This window comes from Mus musculus, chromosome 15 (assembly GCF_000001635.26).
Source record: "Mus musculus strain C57BL/6J chromosome 15, GRCm38.p6 C57BL/6J".
NCBI classification, from domain to species: Eukaryota; Metazoa; Chordata; class Mammalia; order Rodentia; family Muridae; genus Mus; species Mus musculus.
Genome location: NC_000081.6, coordinates 95,839,892 through 95,860,834, shown reverse-complemented (window position 1 = coordinate 95,860,834; position 20,943 = coordinate 95,839,892). Strand labels below are relative to the sequence as shown.

Genomic DNA, 20,943 nt, shown 5'->3' with positions numbered 1-20,943 from the left:
TAATGTCAACACAGAAGAAAAACGTAATCTGAGGAAATAAAAACAAAAATGGCTTTCCTGGCATCCCGTGTGGGCAGGACAAAGCCTCAGCTATTTTCCCCAGGACCTAACACAGCTAAGAGGTAGGTGATATGTGATGCTAATGCAATAATTAATCTTCCTCTATTCAGGGGGCTCAGGAGGTCTTTGGAACTCTCATTTCTGATAACCTAACACAAACAGGGAAAAAAATCATTTCTTTGCAAAAAAAAAAATAGTTTTAAAATTAAGATGAAAACCTGAGAATTTATTAAAACAATGGGTGGGGGAAAAACTTTTGAAAAAGCAAACATGCTCTCTTTAAAATAATACATTACTTAATAGATTTTGGAATGTGCCTTCAGTACTGCCCATAAGCTTTGTATTAAACAGTAGGCAAACTACCATGAATGCTCTTATCAGTTCACTTAATTTCAAAACTTGGAACATAAAAAGTCCTGAGTACATCTATGTTACCCACCTATCAAAGGCAAACTAGAGAGAGTGTTCTAGGCGCAAGCCAAAGTCTTGACATATCAATGGCGTTCTGTGCAGAGGCGCAGTGAATCGGCAACTGAGCATCAGGCTCACCCAAACACAGAAAATGCCAAAACCTTGGTTTAAAGCCCTAAGGCGACTAAGACCCCTTTTCAAGACATAATTGATGCTAACTTCAGAATCATTTGTAAGTTGTAGGCTAGACAGATTTACAGAGAACTATAAGAATACTGTCAACCAGACGCTGGAGATATGGCTCTGCAGTTAAGAGCACTGACTGTTCTTGCAGAAGACCCAAACTCAATTCTCAGCACCCATGTGGTGATCTGTAACCCTCTTTAACTAAAGTTCCAGGGGATCTGATACCCACTTCTGACCTCCATAGGCACTAGGCATGTTTATGGTACACATACATGGAGGCAAAAATGCTTACACACGTAAAATAAATAAAATATTATAAATTGGATTATAATGAGTAAAAATCAAAAACCTGAATGTTTAGGTCAAAAGAAGCTTATAAAATACCCACTTTTTATAAATTTAACAGTAAACCAGGTACCTACCAATTAGTTTAAATCAAAGGAACTAAGCATAGTTTTAAAACCTTATCAATATAGTTAATGTAATAAAGTTTTTAGGTGGAGCTATTCTGGCTTGTTCAGCACTGTAAAACCAAGGACCCAATACAACAGCGTAGAGGTTTGGCCATATTAATGGGTTAATAAAAAGACATTGGCAGCCTCATGAAAGAAGTGACAGTCGTGTGGTTACTTGTGTACCAATTAAAAAAGAGTGACTGGAATTTACTCCCCAGATTACGAAACAGATATAACCTGTACTACAACAGTGATTGAAACTGTGATACAAGGTAGCCAATAAAGAGCCATTCTCTATCATCTTATAGCTCAGACAACCTATTCCCTATCAGATAACACAAAACCGCCTCTCAGAAAGTCCATGGGGGGTTGAGGGAACAAAGTAGCTGGTATGTAGAGCTCTGGAATAAAGGTAATTAAAATGGGAGACAATGTAGCTAACGTACTGGGAGACAATGTATCTACTGCACTGAACAAGCATGGGCACTGAGCGGAGGCTAGCTGACTCATTCATCAAGGTGACTGGCTGCCACTGAAATGACAAAACCCACAGTAAATATATAAGACAGCAGGTAATGCCTGGCCTGAGCTGGGGGTGTAGCTCTGGCATGAAGCACTGGCCTAGCATGTGCGAGGCTCCAAGTTCAACACCCAGCACTGGGATAAAAGAGTAACAATGACAGAACCAAGTGCAAAGGGCCTGGACTAAGGGCCCCTGATAGGGCTCAAGTCCTCATGCTACCTGCTGAGTCTGCTTTCTTTCAGCATATTTGTCCCAAGCTGGCGATAACCATCTCCCTGGTGATATCGCAGGGCAGTACAAAGATACTAGTGACAGTTTAAAAAAAATGAGGGGCTGGTGAGATGGCTTGACAGTTAAAAGTGCTGGCTGGCCTTCCAGGGCACCTGGTTCAGTTCCTCACACTCAGTTCTGTGATGCAAGCTCTGGGGATCCAATGCCCTCCGTCTTCTGATACCAACATGATACACAAACATGCAGGAGGCAAAACACCCATACTTTAGTCATTATTTTTTAAATTGAATACTATGTAAATACAAATTCAGTTTGCATATGCAAACTCAACAATGTGGAAAAATGGAAATGCAAGACTACGGAGCATTTCCTGGCATGTGCTGGCATTTCCAAAAATCCCGATCATACGTATTCCTAATTTTTCCTTATCTCCTCAGATCATAAATAATAAATTTAAGGTTGTCAGTCACTTCAAATCAACAACTAAAAGTAAAACAATTAATTGGATTCTGCATCTGTCTGATTCCAGAATTATACATCTTTAAGATACATTAATTTTTGTCTTCTGGGTTTCTATGGATACCCTATTAAATGTGAGTTGATGAGAAATTAAGATAACATTGTAAGTAACAATCAAAAGTGTCAACAAAAAACTATGCCAACAAATGGCCAGATAGAAACAGAGTAACACGCCAGGTGAGGTGGCACAGACCTGGAATCCCAGCACTCAGGAGGTAGAGGCAGGACCGGGATGTTCTTTCTACACCTGGAATGTTCTGGGCCCAGCTGATAGAAGCCTCAGGAATTTGGATCCTTGGGTATCCGATACTTGACCGCAAAGCCAGCCCTCACCAGCCACCATGCTAACACACTTCCAACACTTTTCCCAGCATCCTCTGCCTTCCAGAAGCACTGGCCTGCCCCACCTCACTCCCATGTCACTTAACCACCTAGCCTATCCATCCCACACCATCCTTGACCTGCACATTTGGTCTCCAGCTTCCAAGTCTCTTTCTCTGTGCTCAGTTTAACAGTATCTCCTGTACTCTGGTGACAAATGAATGCCATCTCTCAAACTATCAGGAGGTTGCAAGGCTACAGATAGTTACCACAGGGTTTTATAATAGGGTCACTCAGAGTGATAACTGAGAAAAATATTAGTAGTGTAGTGGTTAGGTTTTGTCAGTGTTGTTTTGGGGGCCATGTCTATAAAAAGAAGTTTGGAATTTTGGGGTGAAAAAGTCATCAAGTAAACAGAGTTTATTGAGCTGCTGTGGGGGGAACTCGGAAGATAAAGCTGGGAGTAGTGCAGAAGACAGAGGCCTGGCTTGTGAAGATCCAGAGAAAACTTGAAAGACTCAATCGGGGTGGTTTGAGTGCTGTTGTGAATCAAGAGTATGTGCATCCGGTCAGCTGGAGCTGAGAAATCAGTTGTGATTAAGAAGAGACCAGTGTCTCTGGAGTCATCTTCTGGGAATGTTCCTCAGAGTCAGGCTGGGGGGGGGGGTCATCTTCTGGAAGTGTTCCTCCGTGTCAGCACACAGAAGGAAGCTGTGTCCAGAGGGAGCTGAGGCAGCTGCTGAAGCTGGCAGCTGGATTAAGTAATGTGTAAGTTACCCGACTGTTACCACCCCTACATGATACCAGTTATGAAAGCACAAGGGGGTCATGGAGAACAGCTGAGACTTGGCACTGTGAGAGGCCAGGAGAAGCCACTGGTGAAGACACACAGCCTCAGGAGCTGCGGAGACCCCAGGACAGAAGGGTCTTGGAGAACAGCTGAGGCTTAGCACCCTGTGGCAGGGTCAGAGTCTCAGAGGCCAGGTGTAAAGTCTCACTGGTAAAGGTGTAACCTGTGACATATCACAGCCTGTTAGAGATGCCAGGACTATTGGGTGACCACCAAGGATAGCAGCAGTTACAGAGAGGAGCCTGCTGGAGACTCTAAGGTGTACTGTGTGAACTGCGCATGGCAGGGCCCAGCAGCTGGAGCTGCCCACGCACTTTGGTTCCAGAAGATCATGAACGAGCCCCAGATGCAAGGCAATAAGCTGCAGGGTTTGGCTTACAGTTTGCTTTTCCTTTGTTCAGACTCAGCTATGCACTCCCACGTCCCTCTTGAAATAAGCATGCAACTTATTCTACAGGAGCCCACAGTTAAGAAACATTGTATTTTTAGGAAGAGTTGAGAGACTTTAGATGTTGTAAAGAAACTGAACTTTATTTTAAAGTGTTGAGTTTTCCTTTAAAAACTGTGGGACTTTCAAACATCTGCTTAATAGTGTAATATTAACATGGCATCTTTGGATGAGCAAGAAAGGGAAGATTATACTTTAATAGTGAAGTGTGTGTGTGTGTGTGTGTGTGTGTGTGTATGTGTGTGTGTGTGTGTGTGTGTGTGTGTAGTGACAAGCAGTCAATTGTGTTTGCTAGTTTTTTGCTTTTTTTTTTTCCAACTTGACACAAGCTAGAGTCGGCTAGAAAAATCTCAATTTTGAAAATGCCCCAGACTTACCCGTGGGGCATTTTCTTCACTGATGATTGATGTGAGAAGACCCAGCCCACCCTGGGGGGGTCCCATCCCTGGGCAGGCAGTCCTGGGGTGCCTGGGGTGTATTAGAAAGTAAACTGGGAAAACCCAAGGAGAGTATGTCCGTAAGCAGCACTTCTCCATGATGTACGCTTCAGTTCTGCCTTGAGCTCCTGCCCTGCCTTCCTCTACGGTGAACTATATAAACTGTAAGCACAAAGAAACCCCACCCTCCCCTGCTTCTGTTCACGGTGTTCTATTACAGCCACAGAAAACTAGGAGGAGCTCCCGGTGCCCCAGAAGTCTTCCTAATGCGTGTAGTTACTCACATAAGAAGAAACGTGCTGCCCTGGGCCACAGGGTTAGGGTTAGGTTTGCATGCACAAAGGAGGACTGGCAATATGTCTCTCACTCAATATTCTGCAAATACTTGACAAACACTTGCCAGAGGAAAAGAGTCAAGTTCCTTCTCACCCTACCTGATTCTCTGTCCCCAAACTCCCTAGCCAGGAGAACAAGGCATTCCATGGTAGAACAAAATGAGGAGGGAGCCTCTGTCCTTCCTGGTTTCAGTCTAAGAGAAACTAATTCCGCAGATGACTTTCATCCACGAACAGCATCCTCCTCGAGAAGGGGTCCAGGGGAAACTCTCTTTGCACATTCTGTCACCACACCCCTCCGCAGTAACTCAGCACTGAAAAGATCCTAGGCCCAACAGATGTGCTTCAGGAAAGCTGAGAACGCCATCATGCGGTTTGTTCAACAGCCCACGTGGCTGGTTAATGCTTTACAGAGAACGCCACAGGGTGTTGTGAACTCACGATCAATAGACATACTAAAGTCTATGGTTCTTTAACCAACTGACGCTTTCTAGCAGTCACTTATATACCCAACTGTGATGTTAGCCAGTTTCCAGCGGACCTTTTAGTAGCAGTGACTGCGCTCCCAATGTCACCCAACCATTGCCACTGTTACCCAATCAATCACCTCAGAGAGTCTGTAACCAAGAAGCAACAACTCCCTGTTCCCCTTCCCTCTGCCTGACAATCTCTAACATCTTTCTGTTCCGATTCAGTTGCTTTCTTCCACATATGTCATGCACCAGGAATTATGCATTTATTATTTCATGTGTATGAGTACTTTGCCTGTGAGTATGTCTGTGCACTGTGTGCATACAGTACCCACAGAGGCCAGAAGAGGGCATAGAAGATGGTTGTGAGCCACAATGTGGAAGATGGGAATTGAATCTGGGTCCTGTGGGCGATTAGCCAGTTCTCCTAACCACTGAGCCATCTCTGCAGTCTAGTGTCTATCTCAGTATTTCACTCTGCAATGATTGGAAGTCCCACCTATGATCCTTCTTATGATTGACCCCATTGTACATGTGCATGTACCACATTTTGTTTGCTCGGTTCTCTGCTGGCAAATGCCTGGGTTGCTTCCGTCTTTGGGATCTTACAGACAGTGCCTCGGTGGATATCAGTGGCCACCCAAGTCCCTACTTTGCTTCTAAGTAGGAACCTAGGACGAGAATTGGTAGGTCAAACAGTACTTCTTAGCTCTTAGAGGAGCTACCAAATAGTTTGCCACAGTTGCCGCTATATATATCAGCACATATATACGTACATATATACACACATATATACATACATATACATATATATGTGTGTATATATACATGTGTGTGTGTGTGTGTGTGTGTGTGTGTGTGTGTGTCTGCATTGCAACAGCAGACATCCAGGTAGATGCAAAATGGTACTGAGGTTTGAATTCGATGTCCTTTCGTGATCAATGCTCCTGTGATATGTTTCATTTGCTACTGGCACATCTGTGCACATTATTTAGAGACCTGTCAACTCAAGACCTTTATGGGTTGTCTTTTTGTGGAGCCTAGGAATTCTTTATATACCCGAGCTATTAAAGACATACTGTATACATGATTTCTGCTTATCATTCCTAAAATGTCTCATTTCTCAGTAATATCCCTCAGTGTACAAGGTTCTCATGAAATTCAACGATCTACTTTATACTCCTTCTGTTGCTAAAGCTTTTTGTGTTTCACCAAGAAGCTGTTATCAAATCCAGGGTCACCTGATTTGTTTCTGTTTTCTTCTGAGGGATTTATGGTTTTGACTCTTACATTACTGATTGACTTTGAGTTAATTTTTATATAAAGTGTGAGGTAGGAACCCAGCATCAGTCTTCTTGTGTGTGTGCATCCAGTTAACACAACATCACTTGTTAAGAGACCCCTGTCTCCCTTTTGCCCTCGTGGAGATCAGGCAGCCATGAAGGCGTGACTTCACTTCTGGACCCAGACTCTGCTGCACTGCCACGCTGCTGATGGCCATGGCTTTGCATCAAGTTTTCTGCAGTTATTGGTTTGGTTTATTTTTCAAGATAGGGTTTCTCTGTGTAGCCCTGTAGAGCAGGCTGGCCTCAAACTTACAGAAATCCACCTGCCTCTGCCTCTGCCCCTCTGCCCCTCTGCGCCTCTGCCCCTCTGCGCCTTTGCCCCTCTGCCCCTCTGCGCCTCTGCCCCTCTGCCCCTCTGCCCCTCTGCCCCTCTGCCCCTCTGCGCCTCTGCGCCTCTGCCCCTCTGCCCCTCTGCCCCTCTGCCCCTCTGCCCCTCTGCCCCTCTGCCCCTCTGCCCCTCTGCGCCTCTGCCCCTCTGCCCCTCTGCCCCTCTGCGCCTCTGCCCCTCTGCCCCTCTGCACCTCTGCCCCTCTGCGCCTCTGCCCCTCTGCCCCTCTGCGCCTCTGCCCCTCTGGCCCTCTGCCCCTCTGCGCCTCTGCCCCTCTGCCCCTCTGCCCCTCTGCGCCTCTGGCCCTCTGCCCCTCTGCGCCTCTGCCCCTCTGCGCCTCTCTGCCTCTGCGCCTCTGCCTCTGCCTCTCTGCCTCTGCCTCTCTGCCCCTTTGCGCCTCTGCCTCTCTGCCCCTCTGTCCCTCTGCCCCTCTGCCCCTCTCTGCCTCTGCCCCTCTCTGCCTCTGCGCCTCTGCCTCTCTGCCTCTGCCTCTCTGCACCTCTGCCCCTCTGCGCCTCTGCCCCTCTGCGCCTCTGCCCCTCTGCCTCTGCCTCTCTGCCTCTGCACCTCTGCCTCTGCCTCTCTGCCTCTGCCTCTCTGCGCCTCTGCCCCTCTGCGCCTCTGCCCCTCTGCCCCTCTGCGCCTCTGCCTCTCTGCCCCTCTGCCCCTCTCTACCTCTGCGCCTCTGCCTCTGCCTCTCTGCCTCTGCCTCTCTGCCCCTCTCTGCCTCTGCCTCTCTGCCTCTGCCTCTCTGCCTCTGCCTCTGCCTCTGCCTCTCTGCCCCTCTCTGCCTCTGCCTCTCTGCCTCTGCCTTTCTGCCTCTGCCTCTCTGCCTCTGCCTCTCTGCCTCTGCCTCTGCCTCTGCCTCTCTGCCTCTGCCTCTGCCTCTGCCTCTCTGCCTCTGCCTCTGCCTCTCTGCCCCTCTCTGCCTCTCTGCCTCTGCCTCTGCCTCTGCCTCTGCCTCTGCCTCTCTGCCCCTCTCTGCCTCTCTGCCTCTGCCTCTGCCTCTGCCTCTGCCTCTCTGCCCCTCTCTGCCTCTCTGCCTCTGCCTCTGCCTCTGCCTCTGCCTCTGCCTCTGCCTCTGCCTCTCTGCCTCTGCCTCTCTGCCCCTCTCTGCCTCTCTGCCTTTGCCTCTGCCTCTGCCTCTGCCTCTCTGCCTCTCTGCCTCTCTGCCTCTGCCTCTCTGCCTCTGCCTCTCTGCCTCTGCCTCTGCCTCTGCCTCTGCCTCTGCCTCTGCCTCTGCCTCTGCCTCTCTGCCTCTGCCTCTGCCTCTGCCTCTGCCTCCCGAGTCCTAGAACTAGACTCATGTGTCTCCATGTGACTCTGCATTAAGTTTTAAAATCAGCTCCTGTGACTCCTCCAACTGTCTTGGGCACTTTGGGGAACACTGAAGTACACATAATCGACGTTTACAGTGCTACAAACTTTTCTCATTTAATACACATCTTTAAATTAAAATAATCTACTATATAACTGAAAAGTAATGTTATTTAATTGTGCTGGTTTCGAGTTGTTTTTAAGTCAAGGCTGTGAAAGCGGAGGCTCCAGAAAAGACAAATGGTCTTCATTACAGAAACACCTCCTAATCACATCTTGGAAGGCTCACAGTTGCTTTATATCTGAGGGGTTCGGTCCCCTGGGGCCACCAGGGTTCTCAGTGCACACCATCCAGACCTTGCTGCTGGCTGCAGCTCAGGTGGGATTGGGTCTAGTGACATAAATGCCCTGAGATGGGGAAAAAAAAAAAAAAAAAAAAGGCACCACTCACTCTGCTACTGCCCATGAACCCAAACTACACCGCCATGCTACATCTACCAGAGTAGGCCTGACATCAAAATCAGTTATTACAGCCTGAAAAAAATGAGAGGGGACAGCAAACAAAGAAACCAGGTTCACATCCCCCTATTTTACACCTTCTAGAACAAAACATTTCATCTTCAGAATCCATAAACGGAAGAACGGATGCACGTACTCACTGTAGACTAAGACAACCTCGGCCGGTCCTAGCGCAACACCCTTAAACAAGCACTTCACTAAGTGGGCTCAAATCCGTCGGGCAGAGCAATCAAAAGCATGACCAGACAGTTCCTTCTAGCAGTTTCTGAGTTTTTATGGTGAGGAACTACGATTCTGTAAGAACTAAGAATGTTTCCCCTCACAGGACAACAGAGCGCAAACCCATCACAGCAGACGGCCATAGACATGCAGAGAGGGAAGCCAGACAGCTCCTAAGAACAGACACCAACCGGAAGAGGGAAGGGGCTCCAGATTCTCTCACCATCTCACAGGCTGAGTGCCCGCTCCATCAACAAACCTACCAATCACCTACAAGCAACTCTATCCTAAATTTGAGTTAAATGAAAAAAAAAATCAGAAATGATACTATATTTTTCATAGTTAAATTAGCAGGAAAAAAAAGTTACCAAAACGTGCATCGTCAGAGGACACATATATACTGGCTGTGTTTAGTTTGGTGAGCAACCTGATAGATCACAGAAATCTTCAATATTAGTTATACTTCTTGATTTTGTAATTATTAAGTGTCTTAGTCAGGGTTTCTATTCCTGCACAAACATCATGACCAAGAAGCAAGTTGGGGAGGAAAGGGTTTATTCAGCTTACATTTCCACACTGCTGTTCATCATCAAAGGAACTCAGGACTGGAACTCAGGCAGGTCAGGAAGCAGGAGCTGATGCAGAGGCCATGGAGGGATGTTACTCACTGGCTTGCTTCCCCTGGCTTGCTCAGCCTGCTTATAGAACCCAAGACTATTAGTCCAGGGATGGCACCACCCAAAATGGGCCTTTCCACCCTTGATCACTAAATGAGAAAATGCCTTACAGCTGGATCTCATGGAGGCATTTCCTCAATGGAGGCTCCTTTCTCTGTGATAACTCCAGCTTGTGTCAAGTTGACACACAAAACCAGCCAGTACATAAAGAAAGCAGTATTTAGGTGCTTGAATCTTTTAGAATACAGCTGTATGATAACAAAATTGGGTGGTTTTAAATAACTTAGAGAATAGCCACCCAGAAAAAATTTAATGTATTTCAGTGGGGGTTGGGAGGGGAGCTATATTATGAAACTGGGTTGTTTCCCCAAAACTGAAAACAGAAGTTCAAATAGATATCTCCATACCGCGTGTAGCAATGCAGCATTTACAAAACAGTGAATAGTTGAGCTACCCAACTCTACCAACAGATGGACACACAGATAAAACGTGGCCAAGACAGAATATGCTAGCATAAGGGGAAGGAAACCCATGGGAGAATCTTGGGGACATTCCGCTAAGTAAAATAAGCCGCCATAAAATCATAAATAGATGGCTCCATTTATATGGAGTACCACAGAGATCAACTCCACAGAGACATGACATGGTGGTTGTCATGTGGGTGGGGGGGGGGGTTCATGGGGAGCGAGGTTTGATGGGTGTGAGATGAAAATAGTCTCCAAGATGAAAGAAGATGGACTTGGGTGATTGCTGACAGTGTGAATGTATTTTATGCCTCTGAGCTATATAATTACAAACAGTGAGATGGTACATTTTAGATTATATATATTTTACCACAATGAAGGGAGGAAAGAAGGCTTAAAAACATCTGTAACCTGTTGTCAGTTGGACTGTCCCAGGCAGCAGGAAATGTCTAGAAACAGGGTAGCTCAGCCCCATGCCCCACCCTCCCCAATCAGAACCCTCTGCAGGCTGGAGACCTGCACCGTGGTGGGTGGGAATGGGCGGAGACCTCACAGGGTGTCAGGATTCTAAAGTTCCCCTCTGCCAGGGGCCATCTGCCAAGAAAGTGCTATTTTCAAAGATGAAACAAAGCCTCTCTGAATTATATGACCTAAGACTTTATGAGACTAAAAAGTTAGCACATTCAGATGCAACTTCATCTTAGCACGCCTACCCTCCCTTATGCCTGTCACAGAGAGCCTTACAGATGCGCGCCTGAATCTACCATTCTTCTCTTCATCCACTTCCTCAATGAGCCTCGTCACGTGACAATGCTGCCTCATCACGTGACGGTGCTGCACGCACAAATCAGCTGCTTCTCCTCTCCCAGGGTCCTAGATAAAGCAGCCACGCCTCAGTCCTAGCACTCAAACCAGGGGCTCGGGGTTCCAATCTCTACACCATTCTGTCGCCTTCCCTCTGAACTCTCTCCTGTCGTCTAAGTCCTAAGTCTACACTGAATCCAAGTCCTCTGAGGGCACCGTGTTCTCCTTGTTTATAGCCAGACAGGAGTAAGGTAGAGCTGGGCTGTTAGGCCCTCCGTGATTTCTTGTGGATGGCTCCACGGAAGATTGCACACTCTTTGTTGGGCTGGTTGTTAGAGACAGACAGATCTGCACTCAGGCCTCGGACCTACTACTTCCTAACTGAACTGGGCAGCAAACTCAACCTCTCTAAGCATCGTCGTTACCATTTAAAATGGAATTGTCCTTCCCCTAAGGCTTGGTTTGAATAAGCCATAGTGTGTTCAATATTTAGCTTGGTACCTATACATGGGAAATACACAGCAAGTATTCATACTGCTAATGAGAAGAAATATACCATAGGGATAAGCTGAGTGAGATGCTACCAGCAGCTTATTAAATGCCCTGTTACAGCAAAATTTAAGAAAGTATGGGGCTGAGTGTGGAGTTCAGTGGCAGAGCACAGCGGGGTGCTGTTTCAAGCCTGTACTGCAGAAAATAAGAAAGCATCTATATTCGTGTAAATGCCCCCACTAAAATGAACTGAACGCAAATGAGAGACCTCCATCTAAATCCCATTTGCATGCACTCACCAACCAAATGCGTTTCTCAGTTTTGGATATAAGGAAACATTTTAAGCCACTAGTTAATAAATAACAGACTCAGACAGACAACAAAAGGTTCTTTCTAAAAGGGTTCATTTTTTTTTCTTTTACTCAAGTTAATATTTCAGAGAAAATAAAACTGAACAACTCAGACAGCCACCACACACAAGTTGCTATCACTCAAAACTTAGGATGCTGGTCATAAAACTACAGCCCAGCTTCTTGGGCCCCCACCAATAGCCTAAAGGCAACTTCTCAGATGTAGGGCACAGAGCTCTCCTGCCAGTCTTTCAGGAAAGGAAGAGGCGGAGGTGGTAACAGTTAGCCTGGGAGCTAACTAAGCACCCTGGGTAAACTGGCCATTCTGAGGAAAACCAAGGCTTGGGTGGAGGGTTAGGGCGTGTGCCACAGAGTCTGGCCCTGTGCCAGGAGTGATGCTTCAGAGCCATCGATGCCCGCAGCCCTCTCGAGAGACTGTCCCTGTGGTGTATGGGCTCTGAGTGATTATCCTTGTAGCCTTCTGATGATAGCATTTCTCAGCCCTGAATGCAAGGTCTTAGAAAACTGGAAACCAACCAGCTCCTTGTACCTCTTTTTCCCTGGTAACTTATTTAATCGTGTTTTGTAACTTTCCACTCTTTTTATTTTGCTGAGGTGGCAGTTGGGAGCTGGTCATTCTTACTCTTCTTGTTGCTGCGGTGGCCAAGGGGGCAACAAGAAAAGCCTGGGACCACCAGGCTCTGAATTGGATGACCCCCAAACATATTTATTATTGTTACTATTACTACTAATTCATTCATTTATTTTGCAAACCCTAACTGAGACTTCAATCTTGTAATAATTCTTAGCAGGCCAGAGGCAGCTAAAGTCAGATATGTCTACCCAAAATATAATATAGTATGTTTTACATTTTTAATGGTGGGTGTGTGTGTGTGAATGTAGCTATATCACCTTAGAGATTCTAGCTATTCTGGATTTATTAAATATGAATTTAATTTGTTAACACACATGACTGCTGTCACTCTTCCCTAGGGAGCAATAATCCTGCTACTTGGTTCAAGGTCAAACAAACATTCTCAGATGATGGCCCTTTTGGAGTTTATATAATGTCTACTCTTGTCCTTATAAATTTATCCCTCCCTTCTTCCCTCCTCCTCCTTCCTCCTCCTCCTTCCTCCTCCTCCTTCCTCCTCCTCTTCCTCCTCCTCTTCCTCTTCCTCCTCCTCTTCCTCCTTCTTTCTCTCTCTCTAGTCTCTCTCTCTCTCCCTCTCTCTCTCTCTCTCTCTCTCTCTCTCTCTCTCTCTCTCTCTCTCTCTCTCTCTCTCTCTCCCCCTTCAGTACTGGTGATTTAAACTATGACCTCACACATTTTCAGCTCAAAGTTTAACCTAGGACCTCATACATGCTAGACAAATGCTCTTCCAGACCCAGCTCTCTTTTTGCCTTTTTTATTTTGAGACACAGTTCCACTAAATTACCCCGGCTGGCCTAAAACTTCTGATCCTCCTGCCTCCGACCCCCCAGAAGCTCTTTTCATGTGCCAGGTCTACCTCATCATTGCACCTGCACACATAACTTGATTATCACTTATTTAGTACTCGGTTGGTACTGTAGTAGACCTTGGAAACAGAAAAGATACAACAGCTACCAACACACACATGAGGGCTTTAAATAATGGACATCTATGGACGGCAGATGGCTGCACAGTGCTTAGGCACTCAAACCAAGCCCTGACTGACGCTTTAGTAGGAACCAGGGACCGTCTAAGAGGTCAGGCTGGTAAGAAATCTGGGGCTGGGACTAAAATAATGAGAGCAGCAGTAGCTATGAGTTGAAGTCAATGGAGTGTTGCAACACAAAGCTACGAGCAGCACAGGTCTTGCAGGTTGGTTGGAAAGGAAGGTTAAAGGTGTCTAGTCTAAGAGCAACTCTTCCTGGAGGGGCCCACAATGCATTTTGTCAACTGTGTGTGCTCTCTGTCTGTCTATCTGTTTGTCTGTCTGCATCCTGTCAACTGTGTGTGCTCTCTGTCTGTCTGTCTACCTGTCTATCATCTATGTATCTATCATCTATCTATCCATCATCTGTTAATCTATTTGTACCCTTCTCCCTCCTCGCCCCTGCAAATCTTTTGAAGCTCTTTGCTTAAAAAAAGAAAAGGAGGAAGGGAGAGAGGGAGGTAGGAGGGAGGGAGAGAGGGAGGGAAAGAGAGAGAGAGAGAGAGAGAGAGAGAGAGAGAAAGAGAGAGAGAAAGGTAGGAGGCAAATACCAATGTGTGGTATAGAGGTTGAAGGGGGAAACTGGAAGTGAAAAGAAAAGGTTAAAGGTTTAAGACAACAGGGAGCAGAGAGATGAGGGGAGGGGGGAAAGAGAGTAAACTAAAAAAAATAAAATAAAATAAATAAACATAAAGGACAAAAAGAAATCTTGATTGCTGATAAGCTGATCAGCCCAAACTTCAGCTGAGAAAAGTTTGAACAGAGGTCCTCTGTGTAGGTAGATAAAACTGCTATGGGAAACCATCAGGTTATTAAACAAAACTCCAGGGCTGGCCTTCCACCTGAGTTGTTTCCTAAGGAGACACTTGAGACTCAAAACAATACGGGTAATTACCACTGTTCTTGGTTGCCCACTGAAACTAGTTGGTAAGATCCTATTCCTGAAGACACGCTATACCTTGGTCACATGATAGAGAAATCCGTGTAAGTCAGTGGATCTGGACTGGAAGTCTCCTGCTGGTGAGCTAACAGGTGCTGTATGGGCTGCAGCGCGAAACTGTCTTCAGTAGCCTTGCTCAGCTTGGATTCTGTGGTTGTGCAATGATGAGGACCACACAGACAAGGAGCAACAGTAGCCGTTTGTTATGGGAGTAGCCAGCTGTTTAATTAGGTTAGACTTGAGACTTGCTACCTCTGAGAAAACTGACATCTGGCCTATAAAGCCAGTCAAAAGCCTAGGGCTGGGGAGAGCAAAGGCCTTGGTGAGGAACCTACTACTGTAGTTTTTGCTAAGTGGACCTGATATCCCTGTCAAATTTCATTCGACATAGCAATCTGTGCCCTTACACTAGGGCTCCAGCCAGCTTTGGCTAGAGAAGCTTTTTGTAGTGGTCAGTGGTGAGCCTGGCCACAAATGAGATGTTCCTAACAACTCTTCCAGGGCATTAGGACCATCAGAGATAAGGGGCGGAAAGACTGTAAGACCTGGGGAACCATGGACACAGAGAGCATTGACTTCTGGGTATAACATGGCTGCCACACTACTGAACTCAATGATCCATTGATTTACATTGGTTTCTTTTTTTCTGTTCTTTATTATTATTATTATTACTAATTTTCTTTATTTATATTTCAAATGTTATCCCCTTTCCTCGTTTCCCATCTGAAAATCCCCTATCCCATCCCCCTTCCCCCTGCTCACTATCCCTGACCTCTCATTCCCCTACACTGGGGCATTGAGCCTTCACAGGACCAAGGGCCTTTCTTCCCATTGATGTCTGATAAGGCCATCCTCTGCTACATATGTGGCTGGAGCCACGGGTCCCTCCATGTGTACTCTGGTTGGTGGTTTACTCCCTGGAAGTTCTGGGGGTACTGGTTGGTTCACATTGTTGTTCCTCCAATGGGGCTGCAAACCCCTTCAGCTCCTTGGGTCCTTTCTCTAGCTCCTCCACTAGGGACCCTGTGTTCAGTCCAATGGTTGGCTGAGAGCATCCACCTCTGTATTTGTTAGACTCTGACAGAGCCTCTCAGGAGACAGCTATATCAGGCTACTGTCAGCAAGCATTTGTTGGCATCTATAATAGTGTCTGGGTTTGGTAACTGTATGTAGGATGGATCCCCAGGTGGGGCCGTCTCTGGATGGTTGTTCCTTCAGTCTCTGCTCCACACTTGGTCTCTGTATCTCCTCCCATAGGTGTTTGATTTCTTTATGTCCTGTGACCAAGATATATAGGGTCTTTGGTACTAGTTACTTATACATGATCCCCATAAGATTGGCCTTGTCATCAACCTGTCATGGTAGGAGCTGGGGTACCTATCTCTGAGGACTCTTATGCAGGTATGGAGAGACCTCCCACAGTGGGATAACCATGGGTATGACACATGACTTGTAAACAAACTCCCAGTCACGCTCCTGTAAACTAAACTCACTGGGTAAAATGGGAGCTTGTGCACACATAACTACAAAATAAAACTGGCAGTGAGAGAAGTCAGAAGAGAGAAAGAGAGGCAAGCAGGATGAAGATGACCTAAATACATCATGCTCATATACCAAAAGTAGCATAATGAAACCCACTATGTATAATTAACATATGCTAATAAAAACATCAAATTTGTAATGATTAGATTGGGTGTCTTCTCTGAATTGGGCCAGAGTTCATGATGTAAGAATGGGCTTCCAAATCCCCAGTCCTTAGCTCTGACATGGAAGCAATACTAAACTCTCTGGAAGGAGCAACTTTGATTGTTCACCCAGCTAAGCAGAAAAATTCTTGGAATGCCTGCACCAGACAAGCCCGGTGGATACAGGAATGTGGAGGATCCTAGGTCTCTCAGCCCACCTGCGCCCTCCTCCTTAAGGATAGGTGGTGTCTTAGCCAGGGTTTTATTCCTGAGAAAACATCATGACCAAGAAGCAAGTTGGGGAGGAAAGGGTTTATTCAGCTTATACTTTGATACTGCTGATGTTGATACTGCTGTTCATTACCAAAGGAAGTCAGCACTGGAACTCAAGCAGGTCAGGAAGCAGGAGCTGATGCAGAGCCCATGGAGGGATATTCCTTGCTGGCTTGCTTCCCCTGGCTTGCTCAGCTTGCTTTCTTATAGAACCCAAGACTACCAACCTAGGGATGGCATCACCTACAATGGGCCCACCCCACCCCGCTTGATCACTAATTGAGAAAATGCCTTACAGCTGGATCTCATGGAGGTATTTCCTCAAGGAAGGCTCCTTTCTCAGTGATAACTCCAGCCTGTGTCAAGCTGACACACAAAACCAGACAGTACAGGTGGCTTTCCCCTCTGATCTCAGACCAGAGCCAACTCATTTTTTATTCTTCTCACCATCACTTTTCATGGCCACAGGCCTTCCCTCTATATTTAACAATAATAACCAAAACCAAACCAAAACAACAACAACAACAACAAAACCCACCTCCTTCTCAGTAATGAAGCATTATTAAACCATCACATGTACTTGCTCTTTGAACCCACAATCTCACTTCGGCACCTTTGCAAGACTGTCAGGGAAAAGACACAACTGTACCCAGCGTAAAGCTATAGGAGAGCATGAGAATGTCACCACAAAGCTCAGACGTCCAGAAAACGCTGCAGTACAACTGAGCAGTACTCCTCAGCTGCAGGCGGAGGCACGTCTGACATGACCCTGCAATCCTCAATGGCACACGCAGCTCACAGGAAGCAAGCAGCCCACCCGCATCTCCATAAACTGACTGTAAAGTGTTGTCAAGTGTGTGTGCATGCGTATGTTAGCTCACGGGAATCTTGAACGGCATATCCCAAACGACGGTGGCTACACATAAAAGAATAGTTATGGACGTTAATCTCGGTTATGTTTTTAAGTCTTAAAGCTTTTACATTAAGTATATGCTGCTTTATAATCAGAATAAAACAATAAAGATAAGGTTATCTGAAGAAGTTAAAACAACAACCTTAATCAGCCTTTCCCGATGTAGTTTATTGTGCTGTGACACAGTCCAAACTCCTAAGGGTTGGGAGCATGGCTCCGGAGGAAGGCACGCTTGCTTAGCATGAGCAAGGTCCTAGACTGATACCCAGGGAAAAGGGAAGAGACAGAGACAGAGACAGAGAAACAGAGAGAGGGAGAGAAACAAAGAAACAAAGAAACAAAGAAAGAAACAAAGAGACAAAGAAACAAACAAACAAAGAGAAAAGGGGAAAAAAAAAAAAAACAACCCATAGTCCAAGTCCTTACTATACTGAGTAGCCATGTACAGCTGGCCTCCCTCCAGTGGGCATTTGCTCCCAACCTGCTCTGGCAACCGTTGACCATGGCTTTTATGCTGTTCTGCCCAATGTCTTACATTTCTTGCCTCCCAGAGACCTCAGTGATCGCTGTCATAGCTGACCAAGCCAGTCTTTAAAGACTCTTGCTGTCGTTCCATCGGTGTGTTTTCTGGTGTGGGTTTTTCCACACCCTGGCCTTCAGCTCCTTAGTAGCTGAGGCCGGCCTTGAAGTCAGGATCTCCCTCCTTGGCTTCCCCAGTGCTGAGATGTCAGGGGTGTCCTCTGTGCCTGAGGTCCTTCTATCTCTCTGGACTCTTTTCTTGGTCCCTCCCCTTCTGGAAGCCCTTCAGCTCCCCCACACGCTACCGTGGCAGCTGTTAGCATCTCTGCTCTAGTGCATGCTCCTGTTTCATTTCTCATCTCTAGATTCCTATGTCCCCTAGTCAATGTGATTCTGCCACATAGATATGTCCTGGCATCAGGTTTTACAAAGGGCCTACAGTCACATCTCCACACACTCCAACCCACAAGCGCTTTCTCCTTTTTCTCCATCTCCCCTCTCCCCTCTGCCTTATTCCCGCACACTCGGCATCCTATGGTCTCCCACTCAGATCTCATGCTGCCAGTTCCCTGCACACTGCTCTGCACAACACGAGTACCTGTAATCTGTCTGTCAGAGACTCTCACTCTCTTCCTAACCCCATCTCCTTTTAGCTATCTAAGTGACCTTTGAAAACAAAACTCTGACAAAGTAGTCTTGTGTTGTAAACCCTTTAATGGCTTTCTATGAAGAAAACCACTTTGCAATTTGTACCAAGCACATGGAATTTCTGTAATGAAGAAAGCTAAGACAACCATTTTGATAGAAGTCTAGTTAACAGGATTAAAGGCAGGCCCCATGTCCAGCCAGACATGGCCAATACAAAACAAACTCAATGGTATTTCTGAATTATTTTGTCTCATAATGAGCTTTTTGGGCTTTTTTTTTTTTTTTTTTTTTTTTTTTTTACTTTACTGATCTTTTGTTTATATGTTGTGGTTTCTCATTTTATGTTTTTATGCATTTTGTGTGTCTTTGTTATTTTTTTGTTTGTTTTGTTTCATTCTGGTTTGTCTGTCTTTTTGTTTTTGTTTTTTTTAAGCGATTTATTTATTTTATGTATATGAGTACACTGTAATTGTCTTCAGACACACCAGAAGAGGGCATCAGATCACATTGCAGATGGTTGTGAGCCACCATGTGGTTGCTGGGAATTGAACTCAGACTTTTGGAAGAGCAGTTAGTGCTCTTAACCCACTAGCCATCTCTCCAGCCTGTCTTTTTGTTTTCTAAAGAGAGAGTAAAAGAAGGCTGGATTTGGACAGAGTGTGAGGAGGGGAGGATCTGGGAGAAGATGAGGGAGGAGATCAGAATATAGTCTTTGTTTTGTTTTGTTTTGTTTTTTGAGACAGGATTTCTCTGTGTAGCCCTGGCTGTCCTGGAACTCACTCTGTAGACCAGGCTGGCCTCAAACTCAGAAATCCATCTGCCTCTGCCTCCCAAGTGCTGGAGTCAAAGGTGTGCGCCACCACTGCCCAGTGCAGAATATATTCTATAAAAAAATAATTGTCAATTAAAAAAAATTCATCAATTAATTACCATAAAAAAGCTTAAAAAGAAATCAGAGAATGGAAAAGTGTATTTTTTTTTATTAAGGGGGACAGTGAATAAAATATAGTGCATAAAATATATATGCAATTTGTTATAAATGACTTTCAAATAAATGAGGCAAATTTTACATTAAAAAAAAAAAAGTCTGGTTAAAATAAACTGTTAAAACTGGGTGTGATGGCACAGGCCTGTAGACCTGACCCTAGGGAGGTGGAGGCAGCAACTTAAGCTAATAAGCAACTTAAGGCTACTCTAAGCTACCTGGAGAGAGGAATGCCGATGAGTAGGTAAGCTATCCTGTCACGATTCTCAGAAATAATGAGGGGGGAGGCCAGGGTCAGGAAAGAATTAGAAGGAACCTGAGTCCCTATAGCATCCATTCTCTCGTGTACACAGCAAGGCTTGTCACAACAGCCCAGATGTAAAATCAGCTAGATATCCACCAATGGATAAAGACCACTGTGGAATGACATAAGTGACATTTACCACACTGAAATGAAATTTCTGCCATTTGCAGTAACAGGGACAGAACTAGAGGACATCATGTTAAGTGAGATTAGCCAGGCACAGAAAGGCAGCCTGCATGCTTTTTTTTTTTTTTTTTTACTTCTATGCAGTAGTAGAGATGCTGGACTCATGGAAATAGAGCAAAATTGTGGTTGCCAGAGACTCCAAAATGTATCCTAGTGAGGGCTGTTAGTAGGCACAGGGTCACCATCAGATAAGGTTTTCCAATGTTCCACAGCACAGTGCAAAAACAATACCAATCTGACTGTCCCCAACATAAACAACAACATACCAGCTATGCTGACCTGACTGTGTGTGTACCTGTGTACACATGTGTGTGGGTCACCCTGTTTCCCATAAGAATGCAAGTACAATGTCAATTAAAAGTTTAAAAAGAATTCAACGAGAGAGTAAAAGCGTCTTGAGAAAAGCAGTTAAATCCATCTATCCTGAGATAGACCCTCAGGGCCTAGCCTGAGATAGACCCTCAGGGCCTAGCCTGAGATAGACCCTCAGGGCCCAGCCAAGGTCTTTGTATACGACTCTAATTGATCTCTAATAAAGGATCAATGGCAAAAAAGCTGAATCAATGGCAAGAAGCGGAATCCTTTACAGTCATAAAGCTAAAGAGACTCTAAGTCTTTCCTGCGATTGACTTTGCAGATGATATTTATGCATCCATATGATAATAGTCTCTCGCACACAAATCTATTCAGAGAAAAGAGTGAAAGGAAAACGGAAGGGGTCACTGAAGAGAGCAGGCATAGACAGGAGACAAAGTTAACGTGTAAAACGGGGCTGAGGGAGCTGAGAGGTGGCTCAGTCAGTAAGCACAAGGATATGAGCCTGGATCCCTAGAGGCTACTTGAAAGGACAAGGACTTGTGGCACTTATCTGTAACCTGAGGGCTGGGGGGAGGAGGGGCAGGGGGACAGAGAGGCAGACTCTTCTCAGAAGCCATCCAACCTAGCTTATCAGTGATAGACCTGGTCCAAAACAAAACAAAACAAAACAAAAACCACCAGGGTGGAGAGATAGAGGAAGGTACCTAACCTCTGGCCCCCACAAGCACACA

At 45.7% G+C, this 20,943-nt stretch overlaps 1 protein-coding gene across 6 annotated transcripts in view; it reads right to left on the bottom strand.

The window, feature by feature from the left end:
• Ano6 (anoctamin 6) overlaps positions 1 to 20,943 on the bottom strand; it is a 184,630-nt gene that overhangs the window by 114,638 nt on the left and 49,049 nt on the right. The gene's annotated exons all lie outside the window — the stretch shown is intronic.